Here is an 11,654-nt window from a genome sequence, read left to right as displayed (position 1 = left end):
CTCTACTAAAAACACAAAGATTATCCAGGCACGGTGGGTGCCTATAATTCCAGCTACTCAGGAGGCTGAGGCAGGAGAATCACTTGAATCTGGGAGGCGGAGGTTACAATGAGCCGAGATCGTGCCATTGCATGCCAGCCTGGGCAACAGAGCAAGACTCAAAAAAAAAATGCAGATTTAAAAAGAAAACTTAAAGGAAAGTCAAGCATGATCCCACTATCTGAGATGATGACCGAAGCTGGTGCTATTTAAAAAGGCAACGTGCTGTCAAAATCACACGTGATCTCTACGAAAAGGAAAAGGGGAAAGTGTCTGCAGCTTCTATCATGGGAGACGGAATGCCTGGTTCTGCTCAGATTCTCAGGGGGTATATTTTTAGATGAGAAGGAGAATACCAAGGATGCATGACCAGCACTCCTAGAATCCAAACATGTCCCGGGGGAATGGCATGGATTCGTGCCATCCTCAAGATGCGGGGAGGGGGATGGGGCAACACCAGTGGTTTCTAACACATTCCCGTCTAATCCACCAGTCAGACCTCTGCAAAAGCCAGATGGATAAAGGGAGATGTCAGTGGGCTAGCCCCACAAACTTAACCAGGTTGTAACTTCAATGGTAGCTGCTGTGCCAGATGTGGTATGTTTATTAGAGCAAATTACACAGTCCTGGGTATGTGGTACACAGCTATACATATGACCGACATACTCCTTTTCATACCCATCAATAAAGAGAATCCAAAGAAGTTCACATTCACATGGGATGGATAGTAGCACACATTTGCAGTCTTGCCCAGGTTTTGGTTAATTTTCTTGTTCTCCATTGTAATATAACCTGAAGGGTCCTGGACCATCCAGACATTCCACAGATAATCAATCGCATGGATTCATAGATTGGTGACATTATGCTAATTGGACCTAATGAGAAAGCAGTGGTAAGTGATCTGAGTACTTTAGTGAGAAACTTACATTACAGGAAATGTGAGACAAACCCTTAAAAGACTCAGGTACCTGCTTCATTTGGGGAGTTTTTAGAAATCCAGTGGTCTGAGGCATACTACAGCATCCTCTCAAAAATGAAGAACAAGATACTGCATTTTGTACATTGTACCATTAAGAACAAAGCGCAGCGCTTGACAGGTCTATGGAAAGCGGCATATTCCACGCTTGTCATGCTGCTTGAATCTATGTATCTAGAGACATGAAAGGTTGATGGCTCTGACTGGGGTGAGCAGTTAATGGATTCTGTAGCAAGTCCAGGCGGCAGTACAAACAGCCCGATGCCTGCCCCCCAACACCTAGCAGCTCTCACAGTCCTAGAGTTATCTGTGGTAGAAAAAGGAACCATATGGACTTTCTGACAAGCCCCTATAGGAGAGTCACTATGAAAACCCTTAGAGTTCTACAACAAGGCCATGGAAGCTCCCACAAAGAACCACACATCATTCACAAAGCACCCCAGGTGTGCTACTGAGCTCTGGTCAAAACCGAGCATCTGGTCAAGACATATCAAGTGATTATGCAGTCGGAATTGCCATCCTGAACTGGGCAAGTCGTAAAGTGGTATGGCCCCAACAGCAAGAGGGGGACATTGTAAAATGAAAGTTGTACATGAGACATGGAAGTTCTCAGGAGGAACACTAGGCTGGTTTGAATATGAAAATTAACCAAGGTATTACACCTATCTGTATATTAATAAAGGACAAAAACCACGTGACCATTTCAAGAGATGCAGAAAAAAGCATTTGACAAAATCCAACACCCTTTCATGATAAAAACACTCAACAGACTGGGGATACAAGGGAATTTCCACAACCTGATACAGTTAAAGGCATCAACAAAAACTCACAACTAACATCCTTAAAGGTAAAAGATGAAATACTTCCCCCTAACATCAGGAAGCAGATGAGGATATCTGCTCTCATGACTTCTCCTTACATTGGAGGGTTTGGCCAGGGTAATTAGGCAAGGAAAAGAAAGAGAAGCCATCCAGATTGGAAAGGAAGTAAAAGAATCTATTCACAGGTGACATGAACTTGAATACAGAAAGTCCTGAAGAATCCACAGAAAGCTAACAAATGAATTTAGCAAGGTCATAGGGTACAAAATCAATATACAAAAATCAACTGTATTTCTATACACTAGCAATGAACTCCAGTCTGGGTGACAGGGTAAGACTCCATCTCAAAAGAAAAAAGAAGAATGCAGATTCAAAAAGAAAACTTAGGAAGTCAAGCATAATCCCACTATCCGAGATGATGACTGAAGATGATGACCGATCATTTTCTTATTTTCATCTGAAAATTAAAATAAGAAAACCATTCCATTTACAGTAGCATAAAATAGACTTACGATAATTTAACAAAAGGAATATAAAACTGCACTAAAAACTGCAGAACAGTGTTCAGATATATTAAAGATGACCCAAATAAGTGGAAAGAAATCCTGCATTCATAGACCAGAAGAATTAATACTGTGATGATGGCAATATTCCCCAAGTCAATCTACAGATTCAACACAATCTTTATCAAAATTCCAACTGCCTTTTTTTTTTCCTTTTTACGAAAACGGACAAGCTGATCTCAAAATTCACATAGAAATGCAAAGGGCCCAAAATAACCAAAACAACCTTGAAAGAAGAAGAACAAAGTGGGAAGACTCACACTTCCCAATTTTAAAACTTGCTACAAAGCTACAATAATCAAGACAGAGTGGTACTTCCATAAGGATAGAGATTTAGATCAGTTAAATAGAACTGAGTGTCCAAAAATAAATCCTTACATTTGTGGTTGGGTAATGTCTGAAAAATGTGCTAAGACAATTCAATGGGGGAAAGAAGAGCTTTTTCAACAAATGATTCTGGGACAACTGAATATCTAGATGCAAAAAAAAAAATTGGATTTGAACCCCTACTTCTCACTATCCATAAAAACGAACACAAAAGGGATCAGAGACCTAAATGTAGGTGCTAAAACTGTAAAACTGTGAGAAAGATGCAAAAACTTAGGTCTCCATGACCTGAAGGGTTAGGCAATAGTTTCTTTTTCCCCAGAAACAGTCTGGTTGACCTTAAAAGAGCCTGCTTCACACAGCGTTAAAGATCTGTTTCAAATTTCATGCATCCCTCTTGAAATAGGCAGGGCTGCCTATGCTATCCTCGTAACACAACTCTTGCTGCAGCTGAAATGAACACACTCAGGCAGTGTCCACACACACACACACACACACACACACACACACACATAGAGCGTGGTCACAGCCACTCACAAAGCCTGAATCAGTCTCTTCAAATCCTACATGTGCTTCAGCTTAGTCACTGGGAACAGCAACTTCTTGGGGTAAGCCAGAAACAGTACAAGTCATGCTGATCCTGAAACTGTTTCAAATATAGCCTGGAGCATTTAATACCTTTATAAACAGAAATGAAACTGGGTTTAAATAACGACCCAAACCAGATGGCACCATGTTCTGTTCTCTTCAGAAACTGAAAGAGGAACAAAAAAAGAGACTCCTTCCCGAGGGAGCAGGTGCAGCCACTGGGGAGCATCGGGGCTTTTCCTGAGCGCTGCAGACACCTACAGCCTGGGACCACGTGCTGCTCAGAATGCTCCTTCTCTGATGTGTAAGCAATTAATATGGCTGTGACAGCAGCAATCCGGACACAGCACTGCAGCATTCTCAACACAATTCTACTTCCTAGCTCTAGTATTTGCTGAAATATATTATATAAATCAACTAAAATGTGTTGACTGTTTACTGCGAGCCACACACTGTTGTAACAGTATTACCGCATTAACTCATTTAATCCTTACAACCATCTTATGAGATGGATTCATTTTTTCCAAAAATGTACATTGAAACCCAAGCAAGTTAAGTAATATGCCCAGTTCATAGAGCTTCTCACCAGAGTTTGGATTCAGGTCATCTGACTCCATAAGCCAGGTGTTTAGCCCTTACTCACTTTTGCCAAACTGCCAGAATTATATATTAAAAAAAAAAAAACTATAAAATAATGAAATCATCCATTCCTTGGTGTATTTGTTTTCTATTGTCACTGTGACAAATTGCCAAAAAATTTAGTGGCTTTTAAAATAACACATATTTATTTACTTACAATTTTGAAGATCAGAGGTTGGGGCTAAAATCATAGTGTTGGCAGAGCTTCATTCCTTCTTGAGGCTCTAATGGAGCTATTTCTTTACCTTTTGCAGCTTCTAAAGGTCGCCTACATTCATTAGCTGGTGGCCCCCTCCTCCATCCTCAGAGCTCATCACTACAACCTCTGATTTTGTTGTTGCATCTCCTTTCTCACCCTGACTCTCCTGCCATTCTCTTATCAGGATCCTTGTGATCACACTGGGTCCCACTGAATAATCCGGGATAACCTCCCTAGACCAAGTCCCTTAACTCAATCACATCTGCAAAGTCCCCTTGCCATATAAGGTAACAGATTCACAGGTTCCAGACCCTGGGATATGGACATCTTTTGGGGATGCTCATTATTCTAACACAAATAAGGAACTAATAAGCCCACACATGTATCTGCATCATGTTTCTTAAAAAAAAAGAAAAAAGAAAAAAGAAAAGAAAGAAGAATAAAACACAAGTCTGCAAGTTCATAAAGCACTTAGAGACTATCAGTGGTCAATATGGGGGTCACATCGAATTGTCCACAATGTCAACTTCTTGGTAGGTTTATGCAAAATCAACAACTGTGGAACGTTTCACATTAAATTCAAAATCAATAGCAGAGAGAGTTGAGAAAATCACAAATAAGAATTAAGCAATACATTCCTAATAACCAATGAATCAAAGAAAAAAAATCACAAGGGACATTTGAAAATACTTAGAGACGAATGAAAATGAAAATACAACATACAAAAACATATGGAATGCCACAAGAAATCATAATAGACAAAAAAAGTGGAAATAATTCAAATGACCATTAAATGATGAATGGATAAACAAAATGTGGTATATTCAAACAATGGAATATTATTCAGCCATCAAAAAGGAATGAAATATTGAGACAGGTTATGACATGAATGAACCTTGAAAACACCCTGCTCAGGGAAAGGAGCCAGGCACAAAAAGCCACATATTGTATGATTCTGTTTTATGCAATGTCCAGAATAGGCAAATCCACAGAGACAGAAGGTAGGTTAGTATAGTTGCCAGGGGCTGGGGGGAGGGAGAAATGGGGAGGACCTTGGTGCCCCACCAGAGCACACACCGGCTAACCTATGATGGCCAAGTGGCATGAATGAGAAGCAGACATTTGCTGTTTTATTTAATTTTTTAATGTTTTTTTTTTTTTGAGACGGAGTTTCACTCTTGTCACTCAGGCTGGAGTGCAATGGCGTGATCTCGGCTCATTGCAACCTCCACCTCGCTGGTTCAAGTGATTCTCCTGCCTCAGCCTCCCGAGTAGCTGGGACTACAGGTGTCCGGCACCACACTCGCTAATTTTTTTATTTTTATTTTTACTTTTAGTAGAGATGGGGCTTCACCATGTTGGTCAGTCTGGTCTCCAACTCCTGACCTAGGTGATCTGCCTACCTCGGCCTCCCAAAGTGCTGGGATTACAGGCATGAGCCACTGCGCCCAGCCCATTGGCTGTTTTAAACCAATGAGATCGGGGGCCTTGTTTATTATCATGGAATTCTAGTCTGTCCTGATTTACAGAGGGTAATGGATAACCCGAGGGCATTTTTCCAATATCCCAAAGGGATAGATAATTAGTTACTACCCCGCTTCCTATTCTATTTGGAAATTTCACTGCAAGTTCTTCTAAATACTCTTCGGACAGGCAACAGCTGAGTGGTCTCGATGAGCCCAGGACATCTCTAATTATCTGAATGGACTTCCCTTTCCCCTCCAGGTACAGATGGCTCTAGCAGAATGCGGTTTGAGAGTCCCAGCAGCGCACTGAGGCCTCTGCCTACTGAGTTCCTCCCGTCAGTCTTCATTCTCCAAGAACTGAGTTCTACTCTCCCGGGTCCCAGCCTCACTCACAGGGACCCTCCAGTCACCTTTTTTATTTTTTGTTCTTATTTATTTATTTATTTATTTATTTATTTGAGATGGAGTCTCGCTCTGTCACCCAGGCTGGAGTGCAGGGGCATGATCTCGGCTCACTGCAACCTCCACTTCCAGGGTTCAAGTGATTCTCGTGTCTCAGCCTCTCCAGTAGGTAGGATTGCAGGCGTGTGCCACCACGTCCGGCTAATTTTTGTATTTTTAGTAGAAACGGAATTTCATCATTTTGGCCAGGCTGGTCTCGAACTCCTGACCTCAGGCAGTCACCTGCTTTAGATGATGGCGTTTCTTCTGTGGTTTCTCTGTTGTTCCCACCTCTGCCACTGTCCCTGTATTCCACCCTGCCTCCCGAATCTGTCCACCCTGGACTAGACTAAAAGACCTGCGCCTGGATTGAACGTGGAACATCTCTTACCGAACTTGGTTGTAGGAATATTACCATGCATTCATTGCAGATGCAAGTTAAAGAAGAATATTTTAAATACTGTTGGCTTAAGCTAGGCGGCAAAATATTCAAACGTTAAATCTCAGATGCAGCCAAATCAGAACGGTGTGTTCTGGTGCCACGTTTCGGCAAACACCATCATTCACAGGCTCCTCTGAACCTCATTAACCAAGAGCCCAGCTGGGGGCTGCAGGAAAAACAACTGTGGATTCCACTTTCATTGCAACAGGTTACAACTGCTGATTTATGACTCTTGGCAGGAACAACTGGCGCTGGACCAGGGAGATCGCGGAGGCAGCCAAGGAGCCCACGGGTTGCCCTCCCCCCGCCCCATCCCGGTCCACCCCACGGTGAGGACAGTGCTCTCAGTCACCAGAGGCTCAGGATTTACATGAAGTGGGGTAGTCAGAAACTGCAGAGAGTCCATGGAAAGATAGGGGGCACCTCTTGGGGACAGCCAGGACCAGCCCCGCACCGAATCAACACTTCTGCTATTCTGCCCCTGAGCTTTTGCTCCCCGATCTCTCGATCTCTCGCCAGTCGTTTCCTGCCAAGCTTCTGGTGCCTTCCTGCTGATCCCAGCTGTTTCTTCCCAGGGGCGACCTAGCAACCATTCAGCCCTTGCATTCTTTCCTTCTAAAGGCCACCAGTCTTCCTCCTTCCCTCCAGCAAGGGGACTGCAGAGCGCACCCTGACCAAAGCATGAAACTGGAGTGTTTATGGTTGCATGGCTTCATGCACAGGGATGTCTGCGTTTTAAATACCGGCTTCTGGACATGACTCTCTCCGAGAAATAAATCTGTAATGGATATTTCTTTTCTAGAGCAAATGGAGTGGAAGTGGGAGATTCTGGCATCTCTTGAAATTTCATTTTGTGGTAAAATCATGAGAATTTCATTTCTCATCATGCAAGGCCATTCTTGCTGGCCAACTGAAATGTGTGTTGGAAGAAATGCAAGAAGCTCTTAGGAAGCAGATGTTCAGAGCAGCACAGACACTCATAGGCTCAAGAGCAAACAGGCAGGGAAGGAGCTAAAAGGGAAAGCTTTTTTCAGATAGCACAGCTAGTTCCTAAGACTAAGGGTTATGTCCCAGCTGCTGCAGCATTTTCCCAAGTTCTCTGTTTCTTCTAAAATCACATTTTCTCAGTGCTTTTTGGCTTACTACCCTTAATAGGCATATAAACGTTTTAAAAACTCATATCAGTAGTGATAGCTTTCTGATAGATTAAACGTATTCTTAAACTCTCACTGCTCCCATCCACCAAATAGAAACACAATGAATTTTAAGGCAAAAGCACTCCTTGCCTCCAGGTACCCCTAATATTACCCACTGTGATATTGTTGTCCGTCCCGCTATAAATTGTGTCCCATTATTATGAATAATTATCTTTCAATAAGGGTTAATTTAGAATTCCACGCTCTTTTTTTTTTTTTTTTTTTTTTTTAATTTAAAATGTGCGGTGGCTCACATCTGTAATCCTAGTACTTTGAGACACTGAGGCCAGGAGTTCCAGACCAGCCTGTCTCTCCAAAACAAAACATTTTTTTAATTAAAATAAAAAAATTAAAAATAAAATGTGTGTGCCCTTACTGTACTTATTTTCTCTTTATGAAAAATGTACATTTTTTCTTATGACTTAAACACCATGCTAGGTTATTACAGAAAACTTAGAAAACAGAAATTATAAATAAGAAAAATCTTTCTGGCTGGGTGCAGTGGCTCATGCTTGTAATCCCAGCAATTTAGGAGGCCAAGGCAGGCGGATCACCTGAGGTCGGGCATTCAAGACCAGCCTGGCCAACATGGTGAAACCCATCTCTACTAAAAATACAATAAATTAACCAGGCATGGTGGCGTGCACTGGTGGCATCCCAGCTACTTGGGAGGCTGAGGCAGGAGAATCGCTTGAACCTGGGAGGCAGAGCTTGAAGTGAGCTGAGATCGTGCCACTGCACTCCAGCCTGGCCCACAGAGCGAGACTCTGTCTCAAAAAAGAAAAGAAAAATCTTTCATAAGTGCATGACAAGGAATTATCCCAGTAACTTATTCTCTGCATATATATGTGTGTATATATATATACTTTTTAAAAAATCAGAATCACACTATATTTAGTGCAAACTTTTTTTGTCACTTAGTAGAGTGTATTTTTTTCTGATGTTCAATATTCTTCTGTGTGATAGACATGATAAATCCATCTCTAGACTCTATCCTTTCCCCTGAATTTCACTGGAAGAGTTGACCCTACGCACCATGGGATCCCATTTCAGAACATCTTTTCACTTACGCCCTCCAAATACCTTCTCCACACCCGTGATTGGACCAGGTCTGGATTAGACTCAGATTGGGCCAATCAGAATCTCTCTCCCAGTAATTTGGAATTGGGCTGTTGCTAGGGACTGAGTGTTTGTGTTTCCCTAAACTGGTAAGTTGAAACCTGTTTCCTCAATGGGAAGGTATTAGGAGGTGAGGCTTTTGGGAGGTGATTTGGTCATGAGGGTGGAGCCCTCATGAATGGGATTGAGGCCCTTAAAAGAGAGGCCCCAAAGAGATTCCCCATCCCTTTCACCATGTGAGGAAATGGCGAGAAGATGGCTGCCTGTTAACCAGGAAGTGGGTCCTCACTAGACCCTGAGTTTGCTGACACCTTGATCTTAGACTTCGCAGCCTCCAGAACTGTCAGAGATAAATTTCTGTGGCTTATAAGCTTTCAGTTTATGGTATTTTGTTATAGCAGCCAGAACTGACTGAGACAGACCTGTGTCCCTTAGACCATAATGAAGGCCTCTGTGCTGCACAGTTGAGCAGCGTCTGGGCAGGCACTGCTAAAATCCAAAGGATGTGCTCCATGCAAAGGGAATTGATGAGGGAGTGGAAACAGTATGAGTAGGCCAAGTAAGATAATCTAAAAAGAGAAGCAGAAAATGAGAGTAGACCTGTTGAGAGAGGCAGGGATATGATGCCACAGGTGTCCATGGATGAGACAGTGGGCAGGACTAACACCTGCTCCACGCCCCACGTGGACGGGCTGAACTTGTCATCTTCATGAGTTTGCTTGTTTTGACTTTTCAGTAATTTGCTTTTTTACTTACTTTACTCATTCAAGTCAATTTCACATGATGAGCATTGACTAAGAAAATCATAGTTATTTTAATAGCTGCCTAGTTTTCTAGTATAAATATACCATAATTCATGTAATCAATTCCTTTTTGGTTAGATATTAAGATGTTTCTATTTCTTAACTATTCTATTTGATAAAGAACACTATAATAACTATCATTCCAACTAAATGTTTGTAAATATTTCCTTAAGGTCAAATATGCAATCAAATGGGATTGTATCGGATGAGAAACTATGGGTCAAAAAAATTAATCTCATTTGTGCATTGCATTCCCAGTAGCAGGATGTCTGAATATTTCTGTTTTCTGCTTCCTTACCAATATTAGGTTGACTACTGAAAAAAGAAACAATTCTGCCAATTAAAGTAGTTAAAAATATTGTCTCCTCATATTAATTTAGATTTATTTGATTCCTGGAATTGCACATACTTTTCTATACTTATTGCTCAGTTCATTTTCTTCCAATATGAAATGTTTATTCATGTCTTTTACTCATTTTCTTCTATTTAAATGCTCATTTATATCTTTTTGATTTGTTAGTTCGCTTTCCTCTCTCTCTCTCTCTCTCTGGTTTTCCTTTCGGCTTTTGGTTTTTTTGATTTTGTTTTTGTTTTTTTTTTTTTAAAGACAGTGTCTCACTATGTTGTCCAGGCCAGATTCAAGCTCCTGGGCTCAAGCGATCCTTCCATCTCAGCCTCCTAAGTAGCGGGGACTGCAGATGTGTGCCCCTACCGCCTGGCAGGATATGAAACTTGATTCTTACACACTTGAAAGTTGTCTTTTCCTACCTAGTTATGTGCCTCTGAATTTTATATATGAAATATTTGATAGACATTAAAAATATATTTGTATAGTCATGTGTTGAGATATTTTGTCATAGTTTAGTCCTTTGATGTCATAACTAGAAAGTAGTTCATCTGCCTAAGATTACGTAATCATAAACTTTCATTTTTAGGAAGACACATTAAAAAGGAAATGAAATACCATAGCACTTAGAAATCAAATCCTTAAAAGACATAAAATAGACACAGAAAGCAACATACTAAAATAAAGACAATCCATCACCAAGCCACCTTTAAATTTCAGTGATACTGAAAGTTATCCATTATGAAACCATTCTCCCTATAGAAAACTAAAGCAGATGTTTTATCTCAGAATAAAATTTGTTTTAAAACTATTTCCATCCTGCCTTAGACTTGCCTGTATTATTTAAGTCATTTAAAAGTACCAAGGGCCAGGCACGGTGGCTCACACCTGTAATCTCAACACTTTGGGAGGCCAAGTTGGCTGGATCACCTGAGGTCAGGAGTTCGAGACCAGCCTGGCCCACATGACGAAACCGCCTCTCTTTACTATTTTTAGTAAAATACAAAAATTAGCCAGGCATAGTGGCTCATGCCTGTAATCCCAGCTACTCAGGAGACTGAGGCACGAGATTTGCTTGAACCTGGGAGGTAGAGGTTGCAGTGAGCCAAGATCATGCCACTGCACTCCAGCCTGGGTGAGAGTGAGACTCTGTCAAAAAAAAAAAAAAAAGAAAAAGAAAAAGAAAAAGAAAGAAAACAAAACAAAACAAAAATTCCAGGGAAAAAATAAGACAAGAGATATGAATTCATGTAGCCAAGACTCAACTGTTTCTCTTTTTCCTGTGGATAAAACCGCAGAGAGGCAGTGATGAGAGAAAATCTACTCTAGCTCTCCAAATTCGTACGACCCCATTCGTTGGTGTGGTGAAGCAAGAAGAGGGGTCATTTGGATGTGACGTGTTGTCGTCTGGCGAATTGTGGGGTTCCTGTTCAGAAACATTCCTGGCGAGTCTGAACTGTGGGCTATGGAACACTGCATAGAGCCTCTAATTCACATGATTAGTCTTATTATCATTTTTTTGGTCTTGTGGCTAGAGAGGGGAGCTAGAGAGAGGATCTAGAGAGAGAGAGGATCTAGAGAGAGAGAGGAGCTAGAGAGAGAGGGGAGCTAGAGAGAGGGGAGCTAGAGAGAGGATCTAGACAGAGAGGAGCTAGAGAGAGAGGATCTAGAGAGAGGATCTAGAGAGAG

The sequence above is a fragment of the Piliocolobus tephrosceles genome, chromosome 9, assembly GCF_002776525.5.
Source record: "Piliocolobus tephrosceles isolate RC106 chromosome 9, ASM277652v3, whole genome shotgun sequence".
Taxonomy (NCBI): domain Eukaryota; kingdom Metazoa; phylum Chordata; class Mammalia; order Primates; family Cercopithecidae; genus Piliocolobus; species Piliocolobus tephrosceles.
Note: the sequence above shows the minus strand (reverse complement) of the source record.